General features: G+C 47.6%; 1 long non-coding RNA gene across 2 annotated transcripts; it reads right to left on the bottom strand.

Annotated features, from left to right (window-relative positions):
- Positions 1-3,130: 3,130 nt before the first annotated feature.
- LOC148112045 (uncharacterized) lies at positions 3,131-11,159 on the bottom strand. Of its 2 annotated transcripts, none has more exons than XR_015730033.1 (3): positions 9,100-11,159; positions 6,022-7,109; positions 3,131-4,366 (listed from the first exon to the last, which is right to left on the bottom strand). It is a non-coding gene; the product is annotated as an uncharacterized LOC148112045 (long non-coding RNA). The 2 variants fall into 2 exon arrangements; XR_015730034.1 differs by lacking the exon at positions 9,100-11,159 and adding an exon at positions 7,865-8,808.
- Positions 11,160-27,107: the final 15,948 nt, after the last annotated feature.

Raw genomic sequence — 27,107 nt, 5'->3', positions numbered from 1 at the left:
TGTGCATGTGTGATAATTTGGGTTTTCTATTGTACATCACCTCATATGGTGTCTTATTCACAATACTGGACCAGGTTCTATTTTGAGTGTAATTCGAATAATGTAATGCCTCTGACCAAAATTGTTTGCCTAAACCAGCATCCTCTAATGTGCACCTAATCATGGTTTGTAGTGTGGAATTTTTCCTCTCTGCAACTCCATTTTGAAATGCAGAAAAAGGATTGGACGTGAAATGTAACATTCCTCTATCCTTTAACCATTGGGAGAATTCTTTAGACATGAACTCACATCCCCTATCTGTCATAATTTGCTTTATTCTGATATTATGTTGTGTTTCTATACGTTTGTAGAATTCCTTAAATTTCTGAAATGTTTCATCCTTGTGCTTTAATGTGTAAACAAAACCATATCGGCTGTAGTCATCCACTATAGTTAGGAAGTAACGTTTTCTATAGGTAATTGAGGGACTTAATGGACCAACTAAGTCCATATGTACCAAATCAAAAATATTGTTAGTTGATCTGTTAGATTTTTTTGGTCTGGGACTGGTTTTTAGTTTGGTGGACTTACATACTGAGCATTCCAAATAATTTTCACAATTTTTTATTTTGACACCTTCTGCGTGTTCAGTCATTTTTTGTACTACAGGAAAGCTTGCATGTCCTAACTTCCTGTGTAAGATGTGAGCACACTCATCATGAATTGGTTTACCTATTTTTGGTTTCTTTTCCTTGTATGTATTTTTGTGATCATGAGTTATTCTACACTCATCATTGTCACTGTTACTGACACTTTCATCATCTGCTTCAATACAATCTTCCATATTTGAATCAATGTTATGTAAACATCTTTCTTTAGTTATCAGATAGGGTAGACCTCCTTTTATCATTACAGTACCTACATTTGTTTTGTTCTTTTCTATAGTTGCTTTCCCCTTTGAGAAAACTATATTGATATCAGATTCTCTGCTTAATTTTATGGCACTTAGTATGTTGTGAGGTATTTCTGGGATTAATAATACCCCCTCTATTTTCCCTAGACCAGGCAAGGTCACATTTCCTTTGCCTAGTACTTGAACCTTTTCTTGATTAGCTACCTTTATCACAAACTTATCTTCTATAAATGAAGATAATATACTTTTGTTGTTGGTGGTGTGATTTGTTGCACCAGAATCAATAAGCCAATTGTTATTCTCATCCTGCTGTGTTCTGGTGCTGTCTTGTTTATTTAGCCCATTCAGTGACCCAGATTTCCTCTCTTTTGAATTTTCTCTACCCCCTCTACCTTCTTTGTAATTTGGTGGGCTTCTATATTTGTGTCTATCTGTGGAAGATTGTCTGTAAATATATTTGCTCCTATATTCTGGTCTATGTCTCTCTCTTGAGACTTTGGGGCATTCTCTTCTATTATGTTCCCTGGATCCACAATTGTAGCATCTAAAGGCCTCATTATGTTTATCTTGAAAGACTACTTTCCTAAAAGGTTTGTGGTCTGTTTGGTTACTGGATCGATTTTTTCTTGAATTGTCTTCTGCTATCAATTTGTTAGATAGATTTTCTATGGATAAATATCCCAAATTAATGGTATCTAAGTGTGACATAAAGCTATCCCATGATGGATCAAGTGAATTGATAATAACACTTTTCATTGTTTGATCTGAAATCACTTCCCCCCTCAATTGTAGCTCAGCTCTTATTTTGTTTAGATTTATCAAATGCTCACTTATAGAAACCCCTGGTTTTACTCTAGAGGAAAAGAAATCCTTAGACATTCTTGTGGTTGTAGCTACGCTATCGCTGTGAAATAGATTAAACATGCATTGAATTATTTCTGATACAGTTAGGTTTGGTTTGATGCTATGATACATTGCAGGAGACACGCTAGATATTATTATGAAAAATGCTCTATGATGTAAACAATCTATTTTTAAAGTCCAAGGTCTTCTTGGAGGGCTAGTTATAAAGAATAGTAAATTTTCTTTCATGAAAATAACCTGAAGCTGTTGATACCACTCTTGTAAATTAATGCCATCAATTCTAAGTTTTGGGAAGTCACTGGGTAAGTTACCTACATTATTCTGTCCATTACTTACAACCTGGGGCAGTCCGTGATCTCTCAAGTGCAGGAAATTACAGAACGGCATTGGGATGCTTGCAATGAGTCTGCGCGGTTCTCTGGCCAGTTCAAGTCCTTCTGGGTCGTCTACGTAGTTTCGCACATGCGCGTTGCTCATTTCTTCTTTGGTGGCGTCGTGGAAGGTTCTCTCCCTTTCAGCTCTCTCGATCCGCTCCTCCTCAGATGAGTCGGTCTCTGGCTCGGTTTTTGGGGTTCTGGTGGTGGTGACGGTTCTTTTCTTCTTTTTGTGTGCGTTGGTATTCGATTTTGTCTGTGGTGTAGGGCGAAATCGGCATGGCTCTCTGGGCTCGGGCGCCGTCGCTTTCGAAGTCAGGATGGGAGCGTGCAGGTCTTGAGTCGCCGGTTTGATTTCTTGCTTCTTCGTAGATGTCTTGGTAATTTTCAGTCTTGGCCCAAAAGCAGCAAAAAGCGTTTTCATTGCTGATTTTACTTGAGATTTTGTTAAATCGTCTTCACTTTCTGATTTTGGATCATCTGAAGAGTTTGAGACTTCATTCTCACTTTCTTCGTCTGATAGTGTTTTTCGCGCCAGAAATTTTGAACTGAGCGTTTTGATTGGCTCTGCTCCATTCTCTTTTGAAGTTCGTTGAAACCAAGATGGCTGCCATTCAAAATTTCGCGCGGGATCACATCTTTTCTTTTTAACAACTATTTTCTCAGTAGTCATCTCACTTACGATTTTTTGATCTTTGGGTTTTTCTTTAATGACGTTTTTCTCTCTCGCTGCTCCGCTGTTCTTCAGCATCTCCTGGAGGTCCGCGATGAGACTTTCATCATTCTTTTGGCTTTTTAATATCTTTAATATCTCTGACTTGAGTTCGTTATTTTCTATTTCGATTTCTTTCTGGTCATTATTTTCACTCATTAGTTCTTCTTCTTCAGTGGTGTATTCTTCGGATTCTCTCGAAATCGCATTGGTGGATTCGTTGATCATCTCTTGATCAGTTTCTATTTCTTTGCTGTAGGCCCTGGTGTTGGGCCTATCTTTCTTGGACATTTTTAATTACTTATTGAGTCAATTAACCATCCTCTGCTACCAGCTTGTTGCAATATTTTCAGGATCAGACTCAATAAAGATAATAGAAGTTAAAGCTTTAAATATATTTCTTTTTATTTATGATAGGCATTCTATATTCACTGAATATTCAAGGTAGAAGCAACGAGAATGGTGAGGGTGGCTCCTTATATATACAAGGGGTGGAGCTAGGAATGGGAGTGGTAAGTTATGAATACATTAAAGTCCAAAGAATAAGTTAACCTCTGATGTTCCATATATACATTATTTACACATTGGAGAATAAGGCATTTACATCTGACAGAGACTCTATTTTTAGTGAAGTCCTAGTTGCTAAAACTCAGATTTTTTTCTATTGCTTTTTACTTATGCACCCTTTTCTGTGTGCTAATCATAAATATTGTTTCTGGAAACTTGATATTCCTCTTATTAAATTTTATTTTATTCAAAAAGGTAAAATATAAGCTTCAAAAAATAAAACTATTACAAAGAAAAAACAAAACTAGACAAAACATTTTTCAAAAATTGTGCATTAAAAATAGACAAAAACATGCATATTGCTCCCCCAGTTGAATACAATACAGCAATAATAGTTTCTTCCCCTTGCAAAATAGTCTCACAATTATAAACTACACATCTATTTGCAATTACTTGACCTGTCATCTGTCTGCTGTATATAAAAAACGTGGTTAACCGGCAATTCAACAATAAAGTTAAATTTCAAAACTTCAAAATGGTCTGTAATCTGCTATTGTATTTAACTCACAGAAAATTTGCAGGGGCTTCTTATCTACCACAGACCACCACAATCATTACCTCTGATCCATCCAAAATCAGGGTTAAACACCTTTGTTTGATTCTAAATAATAATACATTTCCTTAAAAATTTTAATTAGGATCTTTCCCAGCAGCTGCTTTCCATTCCCCAAAGTCAGAGGACCTCCTATAAATTGAAACACGAGAACTCTTAAGACTTGTTTTCCAGTTAAGTATGACAAGTCCATTCCCTCAATCTTCCTGAAAGAATCCATTTCTTCAGTCATCCATTCTGTCCACTTTGAGTCTTCAGGGTCCATGGCCTCTCCAGCCATCTCCAAGCAGCCTGCCTTCAAACCAGACTCCTCCTTCAGGGATGCCAGCAGCAAATTAATTTCCAGTCCATCCATCCATTCAATCCATCTGATTCAACAATTATAGCTTGCTTCTGATTATTGCCTTTAAGTTGATTTAAAACCATTGTTATTTTATCAAACTTTTTAAATGAAGTTTCAAATAAGACTTGTAAGTTGAAAGACTTTATATTCTCTAAATCACATCAAATTAGCTTATTCTAAGATTGTATTAATTACTGTATTAATGACAACATAGAAAAATTGATGATCAATGGCAAATTGTTATCCATCACCTTCAAGTTTCATAGGAAAGATTTAAAAGGGTTAAAAATTATTTGTGTATCAACTTGAAGACAGTTTTTATCCACTTAGCTATCATACCATCCGTCCCTCAGGTTTCTAATCATACCACAAAATTGTTTGTGAGTCCTTTACTGAAATCCAGTGATATCACCAGTCTTCCCATCATCTATTTAGGAAGTGCAATGATGTGTGAGAATGATTTTTGGGATGAGGGGAAGAGAGGCTTCCTAGGGAAGGATCAGAGAAGAGGGGAGAATCCTGCAGCTGCATAATGGGAGAGAAAGAAACTCAGAAAGGATCCTGGCTAACTTTTCAGGCTGAGAAAAGAGTTGGTGGGAGATTTGTTCTTTCAGATCTGCAACATTTTGTTAATGTGGCATTGCAATTAATTAGAATTAGCACATCTGGATGTGTTTTCCATTAGGATGACCAGGGAGAAGATTAGCCTGACAACTTTCTTCTTGATCAACCCATGTTTTCTGGGAATCAACCTCTTGTTTACAAAGAGTTTATGAATCATCTTTTTTTTCTCTGTTCATTTTATTTTTCATCTGCTCTAGAATGTTCCCTATAATTGACCAATTGTGTCAATTATATTTTCTCTGTAGTTTGTCAGTATATGATTGACAATTTTTTCTCAGAACCAGAGACATTTTTATTAGGGATCTTACCAGAGACATTTAATAAAGAATTGCAATGTTTAATTGTGAATGTGTTAACAGCAGCTAGAATTCTATTTGCCAAAAATTGGAAAGGAGAGAAGATACTTATTGATGAAGAAATTATTAAGAAAATGTTGGATTGTGCTGTAATGAGAAAATTGACATTTGAAATAAGAGAACAGGATGATAAACAATATTATTTGATATGGGATTTATTTTATCAATGGATAGATAATAAAACATGGAGATGAAATATGATATATGAAATGAAATTAAGATAAAATGTGTAAAAATTTGTTTTTTTCTTAGTGGAAAAGGAACACGTGTCATATATTGATATCTTGAAGAGTTTGTGAGCATGAAAAGATTTTAACCGACCAAAACACTGTCTGTAATTTTTTGAAAGGATGATGCTTTTATGTTTTCTGTTTGAAAATAAAAAAAATTTTTTTAAAAAAAAGACAAATTTTTCTCAAACTTTTTCATTCACTTCTGAAGATAATGATAATATTTGTATCCTAATTAAGCATATTTGGAGTTTAGACAATTGTAGAAGAAATATTCAATACGGGATAAGGAACAAAGTTTTCTGTTTTTCAAATTCCTGGATGTTCCCATTCTAGTTTCATCTCTTTCTGGAGAAAAATGAATTTTGGAATATTTCTGAGAGGAAACTGTACTTGGACCAAAATGGAGAGATAAAAGCAGATCTGTCCATTCGGGCCTCCTTGGTTCTCCCCAAGGAGGATACCAGGATAGAGACTCTGGGGTATTTTAAAAAACAGATACTTACTATCAACCAAGATGCTCTTTCACGGCTAAAGTCGCTCAATAAGGTGAGAGAAATTTTGGTGTCTTTTCTCTGTTTTCCAAAGTCTGAGGTCCCATTTCAAGTGGGCAAAGCCTGGAGTCTCCAGAGTGGTTTGCCTCCCGTGCCAGGTGGTGTCATCTAATGGAAGCTCTTCAGGAGACGGGACCTAAGTGGAGAAACTTTGCCATGTTTTATGGAAACCTTTCAAGATCTTACTGGTCAGAAGTTTCTTTCTCCATCACAGTTTTACTCTACATTAAAAAAATCTAATGGAATAAAAGCTTCCTAAAATTTATACAGTAAACTTTGTTCTCAGTTTTAATAAGAATATATCATAATATTTAAAACTTTTTTCAACTCCATCCCTCTAGACTTTATTAAATAGAAAAGTCCTTTATTGCAGTGTTAAATTGCAAACTCAAAAGGGAGGAACTACATGAAGAACCTGCCAGTTGTTTTACCTCCTGCATCTCTTTAGAAGTAGTCAGAGGTTTCATATTTACCCCAATGAAGACCAGAGGCTACTTCTCTCCATCTAATTCTCCCTCCATTTTCCATGGACGGAGAGTCCTAACATCTTTCCTTTGTCATTCCTTGTTTTTCTGCTCAGTCCTTGCCTCAGTCCAAATGTGTGGAAAGTTGCCATCCTGGATTTGTCAAGAGGGCTCGAGAAGGAGAGCCAGTTTGCTGCTATGACTGCGTTCCTTGTCCAGAGGGGACCTTCTCCACTCAGGAAGGTGGGTCACACTGAGGAAAATGGGAGGCTTTGTGGAACTGGATCCATCCAGAGGATTTTCATGAAAGTGCAAGTTCAAAGACAGATGGAAGCTCACATGGGTTTTTTATTTTTAACCTGCACAATTTCTTATCTGTAATGTAAAACGTCTAACCTCTCTATATCTTATCTGTATCCCTACCTCCTTACAGTCCTTACAATCCTTACAGGGTTAACAATATTACACACCCTCTCATTTCCATAATCCTTATTTCCATAAACCTTACTCCTGACTCCTCCCCTTGGGTATAAAAGGAGTCATCCTGAGGTGATTTGTTCAGTTCAAGATGTGTATCTGTAAGAGATAAACAGAAAGTCAATAACAAAGGAGCCTAGGATCTATTCAGGCATAAAATAAAAGACTGAAAATAAAATATTCTTTGCTTTATGAGTTATAGGGTTAGATTCATCATCCTCAACATTATCTACACAGAAGGAAATCAAAAAGACTTGGAAGGAGAGGCTGGGAAGAGATGGGTGGAGGGGGTGGCAGACTGGGCAAGCTTTACTAACAGCAGAGGAAATATCTCTTCTGCTTTTTAGTTTGGATAAGTGCTGCTAAGTTTTCCTTTCTAGGAACTTCTGAGTCAGGGCTGAAATGCAAAATATTTTCCCTACTGGTTCTGTGGGCGTGGCTTGGTGGGTGTGGCAGGGGAAGGATATTGCAAAATCTCCATTCCCAACCCACTCTGGGACTAGCCAAAGGTGGTATTTGCCGGTCCTTCGAACTACTCAAAACTTCCGCTACCGGTTCTCCAGAAACTGCTGGATTTCACCCCTGATCTTAGTTCTTTGAAACTTGATCAATTGTTTTAGGTCCACCTTCTGAAAGACCTTACAATCCACTGTATATTGGATCCTCCCCTTGAGGATCACTGAGAAGGTGTTACTGGACCATAATCTGGTGCTGTGGATAGTTATGGGGGGAACTCATTATACAAATAGTCTGCCAGTCATGTAGATCAATCAATCAATCAGAATAGAATAGAGCTGAAAGGGACCTTGGAGGTCTTCTAGTCCTACGCCCAGTTCAAGCAGAAGAACCTATACCATTTAAGACAAGTGACTGTCCAGTCTCTTCTTAAAAACCTCCAATGTTGAAGAACCCACAACTTCTGGAGGCCAGCTGTTCCACTGGTTAATTGCTCTCACTGATAGGAAGTTTCTCCTTAATTCCATATGGCTTCCAGATGTTACAGGATACTGTAGGTATCCTCCAAGTCCAGGATATTAATTGCCATGTGGCAGGACTCAGGATGTTTGCCTAAAAAGATTATATGATTCAATATTAACCTCTAACAATATAGGTTCCTATGAAGATTCTACACATTACACTGGAAATAATTAACACTGTAGAATTTCACTCAATTTAATATATCTGGCTACATTTTTTTAAAAAATCCTTCTTATACTCTTTTTAATGAAATCTTTAATAAATACTTCTTGGAAAATGCCGCTGGTATCAGCTGTTATCCAAAGAAGGCATTTCTTGTAAGATAAAAGGACAGAATATTAAGGAAAGTTGCTTTTTTGTTTTCTCAGATACAAAAAAATGCACCAAGTGCCCAGATGATAAATACCCAAATGAGGACAGAGTCCAATGTATCCCCAAAGTTATAACCTTCCTGTCTTATGAAGAACTTCTGGGCATCATCCTGGTCTCTTTTGCCCTACTCTTCTTCCTAACCACAGGTCTTGTTTTAATCATCTTCATTAAATACCAAGAAACTCCCCTTGTCAAAGCCAACAACCGGGACCTCTCCTACATCCTCCTGCTCTCCCTCCTGCTTTGCTTCTTGTCTCCTTCTCTCTTCATTGGTCAACCAAGGAAAGCCACCTGCCTTCTCCGACAGACAGTTTTCAGCCTCCTCTTCTCAGTTGCCGTTTCTTCTCTCTTGGCCAAAACCATCACGGTGGTGCTGGCCTTCCTGGCCACAAAACCAGGAAACCGAGTGAAGAGATGGTTGGGGAAGAGCTTGGCCAACTCCATCATCCTCTCTTCTTCTGCTGTCCAAATTATCATCTGCTCCATCTGGCTGGGAGTTTCTCCCCCCTTCCCTGACTCTGACCTCCACTCCCAGCCTGGAGAGATCATCCTGCAGTGCAACGAAGGGGCCGTTGTCATGTTCTACGTCACCCTCAGCTACATGGGCTTCCTGGCTGCCATCTGCTTCACGGTGGCTTTCCTGGCCAGGAATCTGCCTGGGGCCTTCAACGAAGCCAAGCTGATCACCTTCAGCATGCTGGTCTTCTGCAGTGTCTGGGTGACTTTTGTGCCCACCTACCTGAGCACCAAAGGGAAATCCATGGTGGCTGTGCAGGTCTTCTCCATCCTGGCCTCCAGTGCTGGTCTGCTGGGCTGCATCTTCATCCCCAAGTGCTACATTATCCTTCTGAGGCCAGACCTCAACACAAAGGAGCAGCTCACAGGCAGAACAAATGTGAAAACATAAGACGTAATCTATTAGAATAATTATTATAGAATAAGGCAGTAATTATTCCCACTTAAATAGTTTGTTTTGAAATGGGAAATGGTTGAATGACTGGAATTATTGCATTATTCATCCCAATAAATCTAGCTAAAGAGAAATCGGTGAAAGTCATTCATAGGAATTTTTAAATATTTTGCAGCTCCCAAGAACCAGACACTTTATAATTTGAGCAAATATTCCTACTGTCAGTGACTGAAAATATAGATGTGTAGAAAGAGAAAGTAGGAAAAGAGGTAAGATGGAAGCTGTAGGACCTATCCTCCAAGAGTTATACGATCATCTTCATGAGAACCCTTGTTCACCAATCCAGGTGGGGGTGGGGGCGTCCCTGAAGGCTCTCTCACTGAGAGACCCCATCAGCACCTCTTTCCCGCAGCTGCCCCTCCCTAGGGAAGGAGGGCTTTCTAAGGGATCCTGCATCCTCCCCCCTCCGTCCCTTTAGTGGGTGATAAGGACCCCTCCAACAGCCGGATCTAATCCCCTCCTCCCCAGCCCGCGGGGCTGCAACCTCGGTGAAGGGCACTGCGAAGCGAAGCCTCCGAGGTTTCCCGGAGCCCAGTGGTGAGGGATCCGCTGCCCAGGAGAATAACTTCTCAGTCGCCCTCCTCCTCCTCGCCCGCCCAGCTGTCGCCTCTTGCGGGGAGGCGTCGGGTGAAGCTGCCGCTCAGAAGCCCCACTTAGGCTCCAGCGTTCTGGAGGCCTCCCCGCCCCGGTCCCCCAGGCAGGGGGCTCTTTGGCGGGGCTCCTGCAGCCTCTGAGCTCCAACGGGGCCGGGAAGGGAGAGGCGCAGAGCCACCTGCTTTGCCCTCCATCCCCGCAGCCGGGCTGGGAGGAAGGCGATGCAGACGATCGCCGCTCCGCTGCTTCCTCGCCCGCTGCGCTTCCCAGAGGGGCCCTCAGCCAGTCCTGAGGGGGGGGCTCCTGGGGGGCCAAGGCGGGAGGGGACAGGGAGGGGGATCCGCCCAAGAGGACGAGGGCCCAGAAAGAGAAAGCGAGGAAAGCAAGAGAAGTAGGAAGGAGAGAAAAAAGGAGGGGGAGGGGAGGAGCCCAGCCCCCCCTTCTTAACCGGCTTCCAAAGGTCTGCTGAGTAAGGGGGGGCACAATTGGGGCCTTTGCAAGGCGTGGGGTTCCCCCTTGGGCGCAACCGAAGCCAAAGTGGCCCAGAAAAGCCGTGACGTCAGCCGAGCAGCTCCGCCTGGTCTTCCCCCGAGGGGATGGGGCCCTTCTTGCTTTTCTCGCCCCCGGGGCTGCGCTCCCTTGGCTGCCCTCCGCGGCTCCCTCTGGAGCGAGAGTCGGTCTTCCGCGTCTCCTTCGGCTCTCCCGGGCCCCCATCTTCCCCCGCGGGGAGTCCAGGCCGTCTCTGCCACTCAAGGCGTTTCCATCCGATTCTTCTGCGCTGCGCTTGAAGGCGGTCGGGTCCGACTCTGCGGTCGCTCCTGGGCGCTTCCCTACCCGGGCAGAGCCGGACCTCCCGGGAAGCCATGGCGCCCTGCCTGGAGCTTGGGGGGGGGCTGCTCACTCTCCCTGCACGGAGGCTGCCTGAGGCGGCCCAGTGGTCCAAGCAGCAGCCTAGGAACGGAGAGATTCCGGGTTCGAATCCCACCAGCTGGGGGGCTCTGGGCCAATCGCTGATCCCAGAGGTTAACCTTCCGCCTTTGCCCCCCCGCGATCAAGACCCAACCCTCCCCACTAATGGACTAGCAAGAATAATGGGTGGATCCCACCATCTTCCCTTCTCTGGATCTTCCCAATCCCGGACTGCAGGTTTCCCTCTGGGAGGGGAAGAAGAAGGGCGGAAGGCGCCACCCAGGCGGGGCTTCCTTTGCCACCATGCAGGTGAGGAGCCACACCAGCCCCACACACCCCTTCACGCCCTGGCCCCGCGCTGCCCAACCCCCCCCCCCAGCTGCTCTTGGGAGGGGAGCCGCAGTAGGCAGCCTCCAGCTGGGTGGCCCCTGATTTCTACTTCTGTGCCTGTTTACCGAGGCCTTCCTGGTTTCATCACATTGTTAAAGCTTTTTTTTTAAAGGCAGGAATCGTTGAGAAAATGCGGGGGGGGCGGCGTGTCCTCCGCGGGGGAGAGGTCGGAGGGGCGACCGCGGGGGGCAGAGGGCGGGGGGGGTTGGGGCAGTGCGGGGCCAGGGCTTGAAAGTCGGGGGAGGGGGGGCTGGGCGCAAGGGGGCGGGGCAGGGGAAGGCGGAGGGGCGTTTGGGGCAGGCGAGGGGGGAGGAGGGAGGCGGCGTTTGGGGTCCGGGGGAGAGGAAGGGGCCGCGGCCGGAGGAAGCGGCGGGTACAGAGTTGAAGGGGCCGAAGAACCGCGGAGATTCTCCCGCAGCGCCTGCAGCGTCTCCGGGGCTAAGCAGGGCTGCGGAAGGTCTCGCCTGGATGGGCGCTGCGGAGGAGCCCAAGAGCCGGGAAGCCCCCCCTCCCTCTTCCCTCCCCCGGAGGAGCAGCAGGAGAGGCTCCCCCGCCCACAAGCACCGCTCCTCCTTTGCCTTCGCCCTGCCCGACGGTCCCCAAAGCCCCCCCGGCTCTCCTGGCCCCTCCCCTCCCCTCCGCCCCCCCCCAGGCTCCCCCGCCGCCCCGGAGAGTCCCAGGGCCTCTGCCTTCCTCCGCGGGCCCCCTCTCTCTGCCACTGGGGCTGGGACCTCCGGCTTCCCGGGGCTGAGCGAGGCTCCGGGGCCGGCTGGGTTGGGCTCCGCTGTGGAAGGGCTGCGGAAGGAGAGGCGCCACGAAGAGCTCCGGAGACTTTGGGGCAGCTGAGGGGGAGGAAAGCTCCATGGAAGGAAAGGGGGGGGACTGTGGGGGGGGGAGAGAAATGAATAAATGCCCAGAAGCTTCTCCTTGGTTTGAGTCGGTCAGGCGGAGACGTTCCCAGTTCAACCAGTTCAACCCAGCCAGCCAGTCCAGCTCAACCACCAAGGCAGAATCCCCGGGAGCGCCCATCACCCCCGGCCAGAGCGGGCTCCGTGGCCCAGGAGAAGCGGGAGGGAGGCGGAGGGACGGCCAGGCTGAGGAGGCAGGAGGAGCCCCTGGGACGGCGGAGCTGAAGGGCTGCTCGGCGCCTCCCCAGCTTCCTTCGCGCCCTTCAGCTCGGCCGGCGGAGGCCCCGGACGGCGCCTGGGAGTCCAAAGAGCGAAGGGGGGGGGCTGGAGCTCTCCGGGGCTGCGGAGGGAGCCTCGGTGGGGCTGAAGGCTTTTGGCCAATGGGGAGGAAGAGCGCCCCCTGTAGGAAGGGCGAGGCAGCGATCTGGCTAGACTAATATGTGTGTGTGTGTGTGTCCTAATAGGGGCTCACCTGGGAACTGGGGGGCAGAGCGAAGGGGAAGGAGGAGCTGGGATTTTGAGGAGGGGGCTGCTTTTCTTGGGGGGAAACAGGCTTCCCTGCTGGCTGGCTGGCTTTTCCTCAGAGATCGCTGGGGTCGCCCATCCAGAGGAGACCCTCCGCATCCCTGCTTAGCACCAGAGACCATCCAGGCAGCTGCGCCTCCCTGCTCCCCTCTCGCCTTGCACCGTTGCCTGAGTGGGGGAGGCTGGACTCTAGAATCTCCTTTGCGTGGAGAAGAAATCACAATCTGCCTCTTAGAAGTTTAGAGCTCTTTCTGAGCTCACCTGCTTGCCTTTCCCTTCCACTTGAAGCTGGGCTGGGAGGGGGAGAAGAGAGAACCCTGAGAGCCTGGACAGAAGCATCAGCTCCTCTTCATTCTCTCGGAGGCATTTGGGAGGGGGCTCAACCAGGGTCTCCATGCAGCCAGGGTGGGCTGCCCCAATTGAGGTGCCCTGCAAACAGGCAGGAGGTCCTGAGTCCAGACTGGGATGGAAGCCCCGAAGTTGCCGTTGACCTGGGAGCCTCTGGATGGAGCTTGGCGCTGGGTCCTCTGGGAATTGGCTGCTCTCTTCGCGTCTCTCAGTTGTCGTCCTTAAGCAGATCCTGGCAGTTTAGGGGAGATTGGGGGTCATCTTGCTTGAGATGGATGCTTTTTAGGCTGTGCCTTTATGGTTTTGTTTAATTCTGTTGAATTAATAATAAAGCTTAAAATCTCTTTTTTCACTGGGGAGAATTAGAGTAGAGTAGAGTAGAGTAGAATAGAATAGAATAGAATAGAATAGAATAGAATAGAATAGAATAGAATAGAATAGAATAGAATAGAATAGAATAGAATAGAATAGAATAGAATAGAATAGAATAGAATAGAATAGCTGTGCCCAAGTCCAGGCGCCCCCCCCCATTTCCCCCTTTGCCTTTGTGGAGAGCAGGTGGGCTAAGTCCTAGGGACTCTAGAATCTTGCCCCCTCCCCCCCACCATATCTCGGGGTTTATTGGGAAGTTGCAGGTGGGGGAGGGTTGATTGGGACAACTGGGGCCTTCTTCAGTCCCACAACTGTAGACAGCAACATCTGGAGAAGGAGGGGCTTCCTCCGCCTTGGGGGAGGAGAGAAATAAGGGCAGCTGCCCAGATTCAGGGGGCCAAAATCCTCCTTTTGTTTGAGTTCAGGTGGACCCGGTTCCTCCCCTCCAGACCTTCCGGCTCTGGGGATCTGCAGAGGCCCCTTCACGAGGGCCCTTCAATTCAGACCCAGGAGACCCTCCCTTCCTCGGTCAAACGGCCCAGACTGGCCGTCCTGCTAGATCCCTTCCTCTTCAACTCTGGCAGGGACCTCGGTCTGGCCGGGGATGATTGGCAGCTCCTGGGTATTTTGGGTTGGTTGTTGAGGTAGCCTGGCTGGGTGGGGTTTGCTCTGCTGCGTAAGAGCTGCGTAAGGGAAGGTCACAAATATGTGGCGGACACCTGGTGGCAGGTGAGGAGGGAGGAAAAGACGAGAGGGAGGGGGGAAAGAGGGGGAAGGGGAGGGAAATCAACAGAGCCGAGACAGCTGCACGGGGTCCCTTCTGAAGAGGGCGGCCTTCGGATTGCTTTGATCTCGGAAGTTTTGAGCAGGTCAGGCTGATTCTTCTTCGGGTGTTTGTACTTAGAAAATCATCCAAAGACAAGGGAAGGGGACGGGGCTTTCTTCCCCCTCCCCTCCCCCTCCTCTTTCAATCCCTCTTTCCCTTCCCGTTTCCCGCCAACTCACGCAGACTTCATGCAGATTCCTCCTTCTCCAGGGGGGCCTGGATGAGGCCGTTGGAGATGGAAGAGAAATCCCATCTTCTCTTTGTTGATTTAGTGGAGAGAGGTGGACACTCAACCTAGTCTCAGACACACGTGGATGGATGGATGGATGGATGGGTGAATGGATGGATGGATAAGTGGATGGATGGATGAAGAGATGGGTAGTAAGGCTCTCCCCACGACCCCCTCTCGCCTTGCCCAAACTTACAGCCGTGGCTTCTGCCCTTGCCTGTCCCACTGCCTTGCACTTCTGTTTAGTCTCCTGTCCAAGGGCCTCATCAAGGCCACCCTGGAGAATTAGGAATTTGTATTGAAGGGGGGGTCTGGGAGGATTGTATTAATGTAAATGAAGCGGGCTCTGATAGATGACTACTGGATAAATTTCTATTCACTCTATTCTAAAAGCAGGAAATGCATCCGGTTGGAAAAAGTACAAACTCAGCCAAAATCCCTTTGGTACCTCTAGGAGGCCTCTAAGTTGTCAGAAGAAAGGAACATTCTAATGACATACAGCTTAAAGGTTGGTTGGGTCAAGGGGATCCACATGAGTTAAAAGTTGTCTATCATCAGAAGATGATTTGAGTCTATGCTTCCGTAATCTACAAAAAGAATTATAACTGTTGGCAAAGAATAAAATGAAACAGTAATTAGGAAATGTCAATTAAAAATGACAAATGTATATGACCATATGAATTGCTGAGTTAACAGAATCCTTTGTCTAGAAGGGTATAAAAACCATTGTACCTAATTTCTGTCTTTGTTCAACGCTTCATGTACAGAGCTTTGAACCTATTGCGCAATATACAAATTGTCTCTGATTAACCCAAAAGTTGTGTTGGTCTTATTAAATCCACAACAGTATAGGAAACATCCTGATTGGCAGCAGCTGTTGATCCCTCGACCCCCAGGGGAGGCATTGCAGTCGGAGATGAAAGGAAGAACCAGAAATCCATAAACGGAGTAGATCCTGGAGGGAAGGAGGGACTCGGAATCCCTGGGTGGCTTTGAAGGACCCGGATGGTCTTATCCGTCCTTGGATGCTCAGAGGAAGTTTAAAGGGCTTCACTGACCGGGATTTGAGTAACGGTCGACTCTTCCTCCTCTGCTGGGCAGCTGCAGTCTTCCGCAAGGGGAGGTTTCCAGGAAAAGTTCCCTTATTGAAAGTTCTATAAAATGGAATATGGGGGGAAAAGACGTAGGAAACCGCGTCAAATTGGTTTAGCCCAAAGGCGAAGAACGCGACATTCTAAACCAGCCCATCAAAATCAGCCATTGCCCACTCAATGAACCCATTGCTGGAGAGACTCGAGAGCCCATCAGCCCCTCCGGCTCTTCTTCTTCGAGGCCATCCTCAGTTTGACAGAAGACACAAACCACGTCAGTGGAGACCGACTGTTGCTGGGCGGATCCGGAGGCTTCCTCGGGGGTTTTCGGTTGCAGGTGGAAAAGCCCAGGTGGCTGGAGGGCAATGGGGCTGCCACGGGCGCCCCTCTTGCTCCTGGGGGCCTCGCTGTGTGTGTTGGGGGGGCAGCTAGGGTGGGTCCTCGGGAGACCTTGCCACCTGGAGCGGAGGAAGCCGAGAGGGGAGGGGCAGCCGCATCCTGGGCTGGGTCTCCCCCCCCTCTAAGCAACTTGCCCAGGAGGGGAAATCTGCCTTCCTCGCGGCTGCCTTCCTCTGCGGTCTCTGGAAAGCCCGGGAAAGAGAGGGCGGGAGGGAGGCTCTTTGGGCAGCGGAAACCCTTGCTCCACTTCGGCCTCTTCAGGCACCGGCCGGCCTTCCAGTTGCGAGGGGCTGGCAGCAGGGACGGCAGCGGAGGCGGGGAAGGGGCTGTGGCAGGAGGGGGGGCAGGCCAGGCGCGGCTGGTGGGGGGCTGCCTCGTCCGTCTGGCTGAGCGAGACGAGGGGGCGGCGGGGGCCGAGAGGAAGGCGGGCAGCGGCTTCACCTCCCCTCCCCGGTTCTTCTTCATTGCGGTGGGTGGGGGGGGCCTTTCTGCCCCGCTGGGTACTGAGCGGGCTGATTGCGAGAGCAACTCAGGTCACCGAGCATGTGCAGAGCACCAGGTGCGGCCCCGAGAGCTTTCCCTGCCCCGGAGGAGCCGGGCTGGGAACTCCGCAGCCCCTCCGGAGAAGTTGGGCGGGGGCTTGCCTAGCCTTGGCCCCGGCCCTCCAGCCCCTGCACAGCCCCCGGCACTCAGGCTCCGCTGGAGGGGCTCCATGGCCAATCGGGGCTCCGAGGAGGGGTCTCTTCTGAGCCCTGGAGGCGCAGGGCGGGGGGTGGGGCAGGCGGGGCAGCAGCGGCACCCTTGGCCTGGGGGGTGGGGGGGCTGTGCTGGCATTCTCTCTCTCTCTCCCTCTCTCTCTTCCTGAGGATCCTTTATTAAGGGGGGAGAAGCTTTCCTTGCATTCTGTGCCAGCTCCCCCCTCCTGCTTTGCAATTGTCTTTTTGGTGGTGACAGAGAAATCCCTCTTCAAACTTCTCATTCCCGTCTTTTGTTTCTTTTTTTCAAAAAGAAGGGGCGGGGGGGGGAGAAAGCATCAGCTCCGCAAACCCTGCGAGCGGGGTTCAGTCCGGGATCGAACTCGAAGGCAGCCAGGTTAGAAGGGAGGTTGTTGTAGCGCAGTAATAACGAGAGGCACAAGCAAGCTAGTGACAACAGCTCTTTAATTCAGAGTGAGACTTCAGCAAAGAAACACAGGCAACAGTCCTCTTTATATACTTTTCAGAGGCAACCATTAACCAATCAGAATTCACAGAACATTTGAATTTCCCGCACAAAATAGATACATACATAACACCCCTCCACTCCCAGAAGGCACTTATCCTATCTATTTACATATTTACATACAAAATCACGCAGGTGACCAGGGCGTGTCTTAGTTCTGGTTGACCTGCACAGTTCAGTTGTTGGCGAGGTGTCGAGCCGGTCAGAGGGACCTCCTGTCTCTCCTGGCTCCGCCAATGGAACCTCCTGGATTTCTCCGGAGGTGTGGCTATCCCCGGCTGGGAGCGCTGACTCACTGGGGCAGCGCTGGAACTCTTGTTTGCCAGATAAGTATTCTGGCTTACTCGGGCTTGAGGTAGCTGTGTCAGGAAAACTTTGGAAGTTAGGGCTCACAGTGTTTGAGTTGCTGTAATCGTCTACGCAATTGGTCTATGTGTCTCCTCCAAATTTTACCATGCCCTATATCGACTGTGTATGATTTTGGACCGGTGATTCCTACGATGGTTCCCTCTACCCATAATGGCCCGTTGGTGTAGTTCCTGGTGAATACCGGTGTTCCAATTTGGAATTGTCTTAATCCCCCCTCTTCCTCCTTGAAGCTATCGGAGGAGTAATTGGGGTGTAAGCGATCGAGAATGCACCTAAGCTTTCGGCCCATTAATAGCTCGGCTGGGCTGCGGCCCGATGTGGGGCATGGTGTTGCATGCTGAATTGCTAAGAATTGGTCTATCCTAGTTTGCCAATCCCCTGCCTCAAGCCAGGACAGTGCTTCTTTGGCCGTTCGCACAAATCTCTCTACAAGGCCATTCGAAGCCGGATGAAAAGGAGCAGATAATGCATGACGTATGCCTAACTCGGCCAGGTAGCCCTCGAATTGAGTTGCCGTGAATTGGGGCCCATTGTCGGACACTAGGATGTCCGGTAATCCGTGCATTGCAAACAGTTTCCTGAATACTTTAATTACGGTCTCAGAAGTTGTAGATGGCATTAGAGCAATCTCTAGCCACTTAGAATAGGCATTTACAATGATTAGAAAATTCTGGCCGTGGAACGGGCCAGCAAAATCGATGTGAATCCTCCCCCACGGACCCTTTGGTTTTTCCCATTCCCGAACGGGAGCTATAGGAGGATCTGAGCGGGATTCCTGGCAAGGCCTGCACTTCCCCACCCACTCAGTGACGTCTTGGTCGAGGTGTGGCCACCAAACATAGCTACGAGCTAGGCCTTTCATGTGAACAATACCAGGGCGTCCCTCATGCAGCATTTCCAAAACCCTAGGCCTTAACCGCAAATAAGCAGCCCCCCAACATTGACAGTTCATTTTTTTTGTTAAAATACAATTGAAAATCCCCACTGTCCACCTTGGTAGGCCAACCCCGCATTACCCAGCCCATTACAGTGTGCAAAACAGAGTCCCTGGCAGAAGCCTTCGCCACCTCGCTTGAAGAAATGGGGCCCAGGGACACAACATCAATGAGTAAAATGGGGGCTTCCGGAGTCGGATTGTCTAACAGTTCAGGCAAGGGGCATTGGCTTAGCGCGTCAGCATGGCCCAGAGTTCTGCCCGGCCAGTGGAGCAGTCTGTAGGAATAGGCGGCTAAGAAAATGGACCATCTGGTCATCCGGGGGGAGAGAGCAGCCGGGGTTGGTTTGTCTCTAGCCAAAAGTCCCAAGAGAGGCTGGTTGTCCGTGACAAGTTCAAAATTCCGGCCAAACAAGTACTCGTGAAATTTTTTGACCCCATCTACAGCTGCTAATGCCTCCCTGTCCAGCTGGCTGTAGTTTCTTTCGGCACTAGATAAAGTGCGAGAATAATATGCAATGGGCGCCTCTAACCCATTTGGCAGTCTATGGCTTAACACTGCGCCTACGCCAAAGGGGAAAGTGTCACACACAAGTACTAGAGGCAATTATGAGTTGTATTGAATGAAGAAGCTGTCCTTAGACAAAAGTTTTTTAACTGCGTTGAATGCAGCCACTTCTCGTTTGCCCCACACCCAGGGAACATTTTTTCCTAGGAGCCTGTGCAATGGCTCTGCAATGGTGGCTTTGTCTTTTAAAAACATGGTGTAGAAATTAAGAAGGCCCAAGAAGGCCTGCAGTTCAGGCTTCGATTTGGGGGTGGGCGCGTTCCGAATGGCCCTGACTTTGCTTTCCGTGGGGTGAATGCCTGTGCCGTCGATTCGGTAGCCTAAGAATTCCATGGATGGAACCGCTATTTTGCATTTTGATTGTTTGAGTTTGAGTCCCGCTTCTCTGAATCTGGTTAGGACTTGTCTAACCCTATTCCCTAGCTGTATTTCATCTTGGCCACTAATTAGGACGTCGTCGAAATAAGGGACGACTCCTGGGAGGCCTTGTAGAAGGCGCTCCATGGTGCTCTGGAAGATCCCTGGGGCGATGCTAACCCCAAACTGTAGCCTAGTGCATTTAAAGGCACCTCTGTGAGTTACTATGGTCTGCACTTCTGCTGTAGCGTCATTTACTGGCAGCTGCTGGTACGCCTGCGCAAGGTCTAATTTTGCGAATAGCTTGCCAGGCCCAAGGGAGTGTAATAGATGGTGGACGATCGGAACGGGATAGGCGCTCTGCTGCAACGCCTTGTTGATCGTACACTTATAGTCAGTGCAAATTCTAATTGACCCGTCCGATTTAACTGGCGTGACTATTGGGGTTTTCCACTTAGCGTGATCTACAGGAACTAGCACCCCTTGCTTAATTATCTTGTCGAGCTCTGCTTCGATTTTGGGCTTTAACGCAAATGGAACCCGTCTTGCTTTTAGCCTGATTTGTGCTACGTTGGGGTCTAAATTAAAGGAGATAGGGGTCCCCACGTACTTGCCCAGAGTCTCCTCAAAAACGTCCCGAAACTCGTGAAGGATGGTTTCCTTGAGGGATGGCCCGCCGATGCTGTGGACACCCGTGAAGCCCATGCCGAGGGCTCGGAACCACGCCATGCCCAGGAGACTTGGTAGCGGCTTGCTTATGATGGTCAGGGGCAGCTCTTTCTGGAACTCGCCGTAGGTGACCCGGAACGTGCCCACGCCTTCCACAGGAACTCGGTTTCCTTGGTAGTCGAGGTGGCGAACTCTGTGTCGAGACAGCTGGGCTTTCTGGAACTTAGGCAGGAGTGCTTTGAGTGTTGTCCAGGACATGATAGACAGTGTAGACCCGGTGTCGATTTCCATTTTGCATGGTCTGCCTTCGATCTCTACTTTCATGTAGACTTTTTCATCGTCGGTCATGCTGGCTTGGCTGATTCTCGTGCTGTAGGTCTCCCGCTTTTGATTCTCGCGCCGTTTTCTTGCGCCGTCAACTTTGATTGGCTGTTTTGAACGTGCCGGTTCTGGTTGGTCGTGGTAGTCACGTGGCCTGCGACTACACGGAAATTGAGCTCTACAAACTCATGCTAGGTGGCCTTTCCTGTCGCAATGCCTGCAAATGGCGTCTCTGTATTTACACGATTGTCTCTCGTGATCCCCGCCACAGCTAGAACAGCTCTTGTGGCGGCAGCTTTGCTCACTCTTTTTCTTTTCCGTGTGGAAGATGTCCTCGTCTGACTCTTCCTCTGTGCTGGTCCGCGCCTCCTCTCTGTGAACGGGGGCTGTTTTCAGGCCGTCTTTGCTAGGTAGTGGCTGCTGTAGCGCTTCAGAAGCCTTCGTGAATGCTTCGTGTGCTCTGGCTTCGTCAAGCGCGCCGGCTAACGTTAGATCTGGCTTGGCCAGAAGGCACCTCTGTAAACGAGTGTCTCTAATGCCACAAATCAATTGCTCGAGTAGTGCGTCGTCTAGATCTCTGTAGTCACAATGCGTTGCAGCTTTTCGAAGTGCGGCCATATATGCGCTGACCAGTTCTCCTTCCCTTTGTACACGTTGTCGAAGCTCGTAGCGCTGTACAAATTTCGAAGGAACTGGAGCGTAGTGTGCTCTCAGGTTTGCTTGAAGAACGTCCCAGGGAACCGTCTGGACTGGGTTGGCTCACAGAGGGATTCGGCCATCTCAAATATGTCTGGCCCACAGTAGTTTAAGAACAGGGCTCTTTTTCGGTTCGCTGAGAGCTCTTGCATCTCGCTTGCTTCCAGGGAACACTCGAATGTGGTCAGATACGATCCCCACTTCTCTCGGGTCAGATCGAAAGGTTTGGGCGGGACGTAGGCAGACATCGCAATATGTCTCCGTAGTCCGTTCGTTACCCTGGCTGGAAGTTAGAGCTCTTTTTTGAATTGCTTCTTGTGGCCTCAATCCCACCTTCGTCGCCAATGTTGTAGCGTGGGAATAACGAGAGGCACAAGCAAGCTAGTGACAACAGCTCTTTAATTCAGGGTGAGACTTCAGCAAAGAAACACAGGCAACAGTCCTCTTTATATACTTTTCAGAGGCAACCATTAACTAATCAGAATTCACAGAACATTTGAATTTCCCGCACAAAATAGATATATACATACTAGAGGTGAATTCCCAACCTCCGATGGCAGAGGGTGCAAATCCTGCAGGAATAGCTACCCAATGGGCAGGCGGGCCGGGTGGGAGCGGAATCTACTGGATCTCCGAATTGCTTCTGTCGGAAGGCGGGTTGCACGGAGACGTCCACTCCGGAGAGTCGGCGGGACATCCCAGAGGCTCCTGGGCCTTGGAAACCTGGAAGGGGCTTCACTGAAGGAAGGGGCTGCTTCTGCCTCCCCTATAATTCCATGGGGGGGGAGAAGCAGAGGCAAAAAGCCTGGCTAGACAAGGCAAAAGAAAACAGCCGCAGCAGCAACAGCAGCTGTTAGACGGGGGTGGGGGGGGTTATTGGGAGGGGGGCTGGAGGGAAGGAGGATCCTTCTGGATTAGGAGGGATCCCTGCAGATCCTCTCCGCCTCTTCATGGTTTAGCTGACGGGTTTCCTGTCTTCCCTTCAGATTGGGGTGGGGGTGTCTGTCTGTGACCCCCAAGTCTCTCCCCCCTCGTCATCCAGGCAGCAACTCTTCCTGCAGCAGAATCTTCACCTGAAATGAATGGGGAGGAAGGAAGGAGGGAGGAGGGGGGGTGTCCTGGCCCGATGCGTCCAACCCCAGAGGAGGAATCGGCGGTTCTGAATTGGGGGGAAGAAGCCTTTTTCTTGGACTTTGGACTTTTCAGCTATTCCACTCCACTCCACTCCTTTCCTTTTCTTCCCCTTTCTTTTCTTTTCCCCTTTATCCCACTCTTCTCCTTCTCCTTTCTTTCCCTTTCCCTTTCCTTTCCTACCTTTATTTTCTATTTTTTGCCATGATCATCTTCATAAAATATAAAAAATAAAAAGGAACATTTTGTTTTAGGAGCGCTTCTTGTTCCACAGCTGGAAATGCACATTTTTTGGGGGGGGAAGCTCATCACAAAACACAATTTTTGTGTAAACTGTGATAGTTTGTTTTTGAGCTCTCTGTGACAGACTTTTTGTGTGAAGTCCAGCTGCTTTTGCATTATGTCTGAGTCAGTTGTGTAGCTTTTGTGTTTTTTTGTGTAAAGTCTGATAGTGGGTTTTCCTGGTCACATGACCACCTAGCCACACCCACCAAGCCACGCCCACAGAACCGGTAGGGAAAATTTTTGAATTTCACCCCTGCCTTCCACCTCCTCCTGGGGAGAGTCTCAAGGTCCTCTGTCTCTGGGCATCTTCTCCAGCCCTTCACAGACAAGACAAGCTTGGAAGAGGAGCAGAGAAAATGCTTTAGGTAGAAATTGTGGAGTTGAAAATTAAAGGGCCTGAAAACTGCTATTTTCTTTCTCTGGTTGAGGAAAGGAAAAAAACATACAGTTTAAATTTCTTTACACACTTTATTTTTTTATTTACTTTGTATTATTATTTTAGTGTAACGTATGTACCAAAATTAAAACAATCCCAAACTGAAATCCCAGACAGCTGTCCTGCTGAATTCTTTCTGCAAAGGAGGTTTCATGAGGAAATCAAGAAAGAATTATATAAGATTTCCCTCCCCAGTTGAGAGACAGTCAAACATGGCATATTTCACATCATTCCGGCATTCTCAAGCTCAACCCTTCCAAGACTGAGTGGCTGTGGTTCCCGGCATCCCGATATAGTCAGCTGACTCCATCGCTGACTATCGGGGGCGAGTCTTTGGCCCCCGTTGAGAGGGCGTGTAATCTGGGAGTCCTCCTGGATACGCAGCTGTCTTTGGAGGAACATCTGACGGCTGTTGCCAGGGGGACCTTTTGTCAGGTTCGCCTGATTCGTCAGTTGCGCCCCTTTCTTGATCGGGATTCCGAGTGCACAGTCACTCATGCCCTCGTCACCTCTCGCCTGGACTACTGCAACGCTCTCTACATGGGGCTCCCCTTGAGGAGCACCCGGAGGCTCCAACTGGTCCAGAATGCGGCCGCGCAGGTAATTATGGGAGCTGCATGGCGCTCCCGCATAACACCGCTCCTGCGTGAGCTGCACTGGCTCCCAGTGGTCTTCCGGGTGCGCTTCAAGGTGTTGGTTACCACCTTTAAAGCGCTCCATGGCATAGGACCTAGTTATCTCCGAGACCGCCTTCTGCCACCGATGACCTCCCATCGTCCCGTGCGCTCCCACAGAGAGGGCCTCCTCGGGGTGCCATCAGCCAAGCAATGCAGGCTGGTGACCCCCAGGGGGAGGGCCTTCTCTGTGAGGGCACCTACCCTCTGGAATCAGCTGCCCCCAGAGATAAGGAGAATCCAAGACCTCCGTGCCTTCCGCCGTTCCCTTAAAACTTTCCTTTTCCAACAAGCCGGGCTGGCCTAACAATGCCTTTTAAATGATTTTAAATTTGTATGTTTCTTAAATTTTTTGGCCAAATTGAGATATTTCCTTTTAATTTGTTCTTAATGTTTATATTATGTGTTTTTATCTGGCTGTACACCGCCCTGAGTTCCCAGGAAGAAGGGCAGTATATAAATTCGAAGTAAAATAAAAAAAATAAAATAAATTCTCACGGAGAGGATCAGGCAACCAGGCTGGTGCTTGGTTCCCACAGCTTCCTCCTGACCTCTTCTCCTACTCATTCCCTCTCACAAACACACTTTTAGCTGCTGTCAGTAGCTATTATTATTTTCTATAAGTGTCACATAAAGTAGCTGGCAAATTCCTCTCAATAACTTTCAAAGTTCTCTTTAGCAAGATTTATTGAAAGGGGAGGGAACAACAAGAATTCCAGTTATTCAAAAATTTCCATTGTGGAACATATAGATATGATTTTCTTTGACTTCTGCATACTATATAAGAACTTAATATCTCCTTTCAAATAAAAGAAAATGTAATAATTCTTCCAATATTATATTTGTGTTATGTCTCATGCTTTTACATTTGTTCTGGCTGTGAGCTGCTCCTTTGTGTTGAGGTCTGGCCTCAGAAGGATAATGTAGCACTTGGAGATGAAGATGCAGCCCAGCAGACCAGCACTGGAGGTCAGGATGGAGAAGACCTGCACAGCCACCATGGATTTCCCTTTGGTGCTCAGGTAGGTGGGCACAAAAGTCACCCAGACACTGCAGAAGACCAGCATGCTGAAGGTGATCAGCTTGGCTTCGTTGAAGGCCCCAGGCAGATTCCTGGCCAGGAAAGCCACCGTGAAGCAGATGGCAGCCAGGAAGCCCATGTAGCTGAGGGTGATGTAGAACATGACAACGGCCCCTTCGTTGCATTGCAGGATGATCTCTCCAGGCTGGGAGTGGAGGTCAGAGTCAGGGAAGGGGGGAGAAACTCCCAGCCAGGTGGAGCAGATGAGAATTTGGACAGCAGAACAAGAGAGGATGATGGAGTTGGCCAAGCTCTTCCCCAACCATCTCTTCACTCGGTTTCCTGGTTTTGTGGCCAGGAAGGCCAGCACCACCATGATGGTTTTGGCCAAGAGAGAAGAAACGGCAACTGAGAAGATGAGGCTGAAAACCGTTTGTCGGAGAAGGCAGGTGGCTTTCCTTGGTTGACCAATGAAGAGAAGAGGAGACAAGAAGCAAAGCAGGAGGGAGACCAGGAGGATGTAGGAGAGGTCCCTGTTGTTGGCTTTGACAAGGGGAGTTTCTCTGTATTGAATGAAGGTGACTAAAACAAGGCCTGTGATTAAGAACAAGAGGAGGGCAAAAGAGACCAGGATGATGCCCAGATGTTCTTCATAAGACAGGAAGGTTATAAATTTGGGGATACATTGGACTCTGTCCTCATTTGGATGTTTATCATCTGAACACTTGGTGCATTTTTGTGTATCTGAGAAAGCCAAAGAATAATATTTCTTTAATATTCTATCCTCCTATCTTTCAACAAAGATCTTAAACTGATAGCAGGATCAATTTCCAAGATTTGTTCCTTAACAATTTCACCAAAAGAATATGTATTTGCAAACAAATGTAGAGCGAAGTCTATGAAACTGGAGGAAGTCCTAGGATGTTAATTATTTCCTGGTTAATGTGCAGAATCTTCATAGGAACCTACGTTATTAGAGGTTAATAATGAATCAGCTAATCTTTCTAAGCAAACATCCTGAGACCTGACCCATGGCACTTCTTAATATATTGACTCAGAGGGTTCCTATCCTGGGATATCTAATTGGCTGTCAGAATATTCGTGTAATGAGGTTCCCCCATAACTGTCCACACTACCTCCCTGTGGACCAGCAACTCGGAGATCCTCAAGGGGAGGCGCATGTAGAAGGTATCATAGTAATCCTTCCAGGTGATGGACCTAAGACAGTCCCTCAAGTTTCAGAGAACTCGGATGGTCCCAGAGAGTTAAATGTGGCAGGAAACATCCACACTAAAGAGAAATTTTCACTTTAAACATGAAATCTGAATAGATAGGTTTGGGCCAGCCACTATCTCTCAGCTCCCATCTCTTCCCAACCTCTCCTTCAAAGTCTTTTTGATTTACTTTAGGTAAGAAATTGTGCAGGTTAAAAATAAAAAAACCAGGTGAACTTCAATCTGTCTTTTAACTTCCACTTTCATGAAAAGGTTCTGGATGGATCCAGTTCCACAAAGCCTCCCATTTTCCTCAGTGTGACCCACCTTCCTGAGTGGAGAAGGTCCCCTCCGGACAAGGAACGCAGTCGTAGCAGCAAACTGGCTCTCCTTCTCGAGCCCTCTTGACAAATCCAGGATGACAACTTTCCACACATTTGGACTGAGGCAGGGACTGAGCAGAAAAACAAGGAATGCCAAAGAAAAGGTGTTAGGACTCTCCGTCCATGGAAAATGGAGGGAGAAATGGATGAAGACAAGTAACCTCTGGTCTTCACTGAGGTAAACATGAAATCTTTGATTACTTCTAAACAGATGCAGGAGGTAAAACAACTGGCAGATCTTCATGTAGTTCCTCCCTTTTGCTTTGGAATTTAACATTGCAATAAACTACTTTTCTACTTAATAAAGTCTTGAGGGATGGTATTGAAAAAAAGATTTAAGTATAATGATATATTCATCTTAAAACTGAGAACAATGTTTACTGTAAAAAATTGAGGAAGCTTTTATTCCACTAGATTTTTTTTAATGTAGAGTAAAACTATGATGGAGAAAGAAACCTCTGACCAGTAAGATCTTGAAAGGTTTCCATAAAACATGGCAAAGCCACTCCACTTAGGTCCCGTCTCTCGAAGAGCTTCCATTAGATGACACCATCTGTCATAGAAGGCCAACCACCCTGGAGACTCTAGGCTTTTCCCACTTAAAATGGAAAACAGAGAAAAGAGGGCATAACTTCTCCCACCTTATTGAGCAACTTTAGCTGTGAAAGAACATCTTGGATGATAGAAAGTCTCTGTCTTTCAAAATATGCCAGAATCTCTATCCTGACATCCTCCTTGGGGAGGACCAAGAAGGTTTTGATGCCCAGATCTGCCGTTATCTCTCCATTTTGGTCCAAGTACAATTTTCTTTGAGAAATATTGAAAAACTCGTTCTTCTCCAGAAAGGGATGAAACTAGAATGGGAACATCCAAGAATTTGAAAAGTTGAAAACTTTGTTTCTTATCC

This window comes from Pantherophis guttatus, chromosome 15 (genome assembly GCF_059756535.1).
Source record: "Pantherophis guttatus breed Tessera chromosome 15, ASM5975653v1, whole genome shotgun sequence".
Classification (NCBI taxonomy): domain Eukaryota; kingdom Metazoa; phylum Chordata; class Lepidosauria; order Squamata; family Colubridae; genus Pantherophis; species Pantherophis guttatus.
This window is presented reverse-complemented; position numbering and strand designations above follow the sequence as displayed.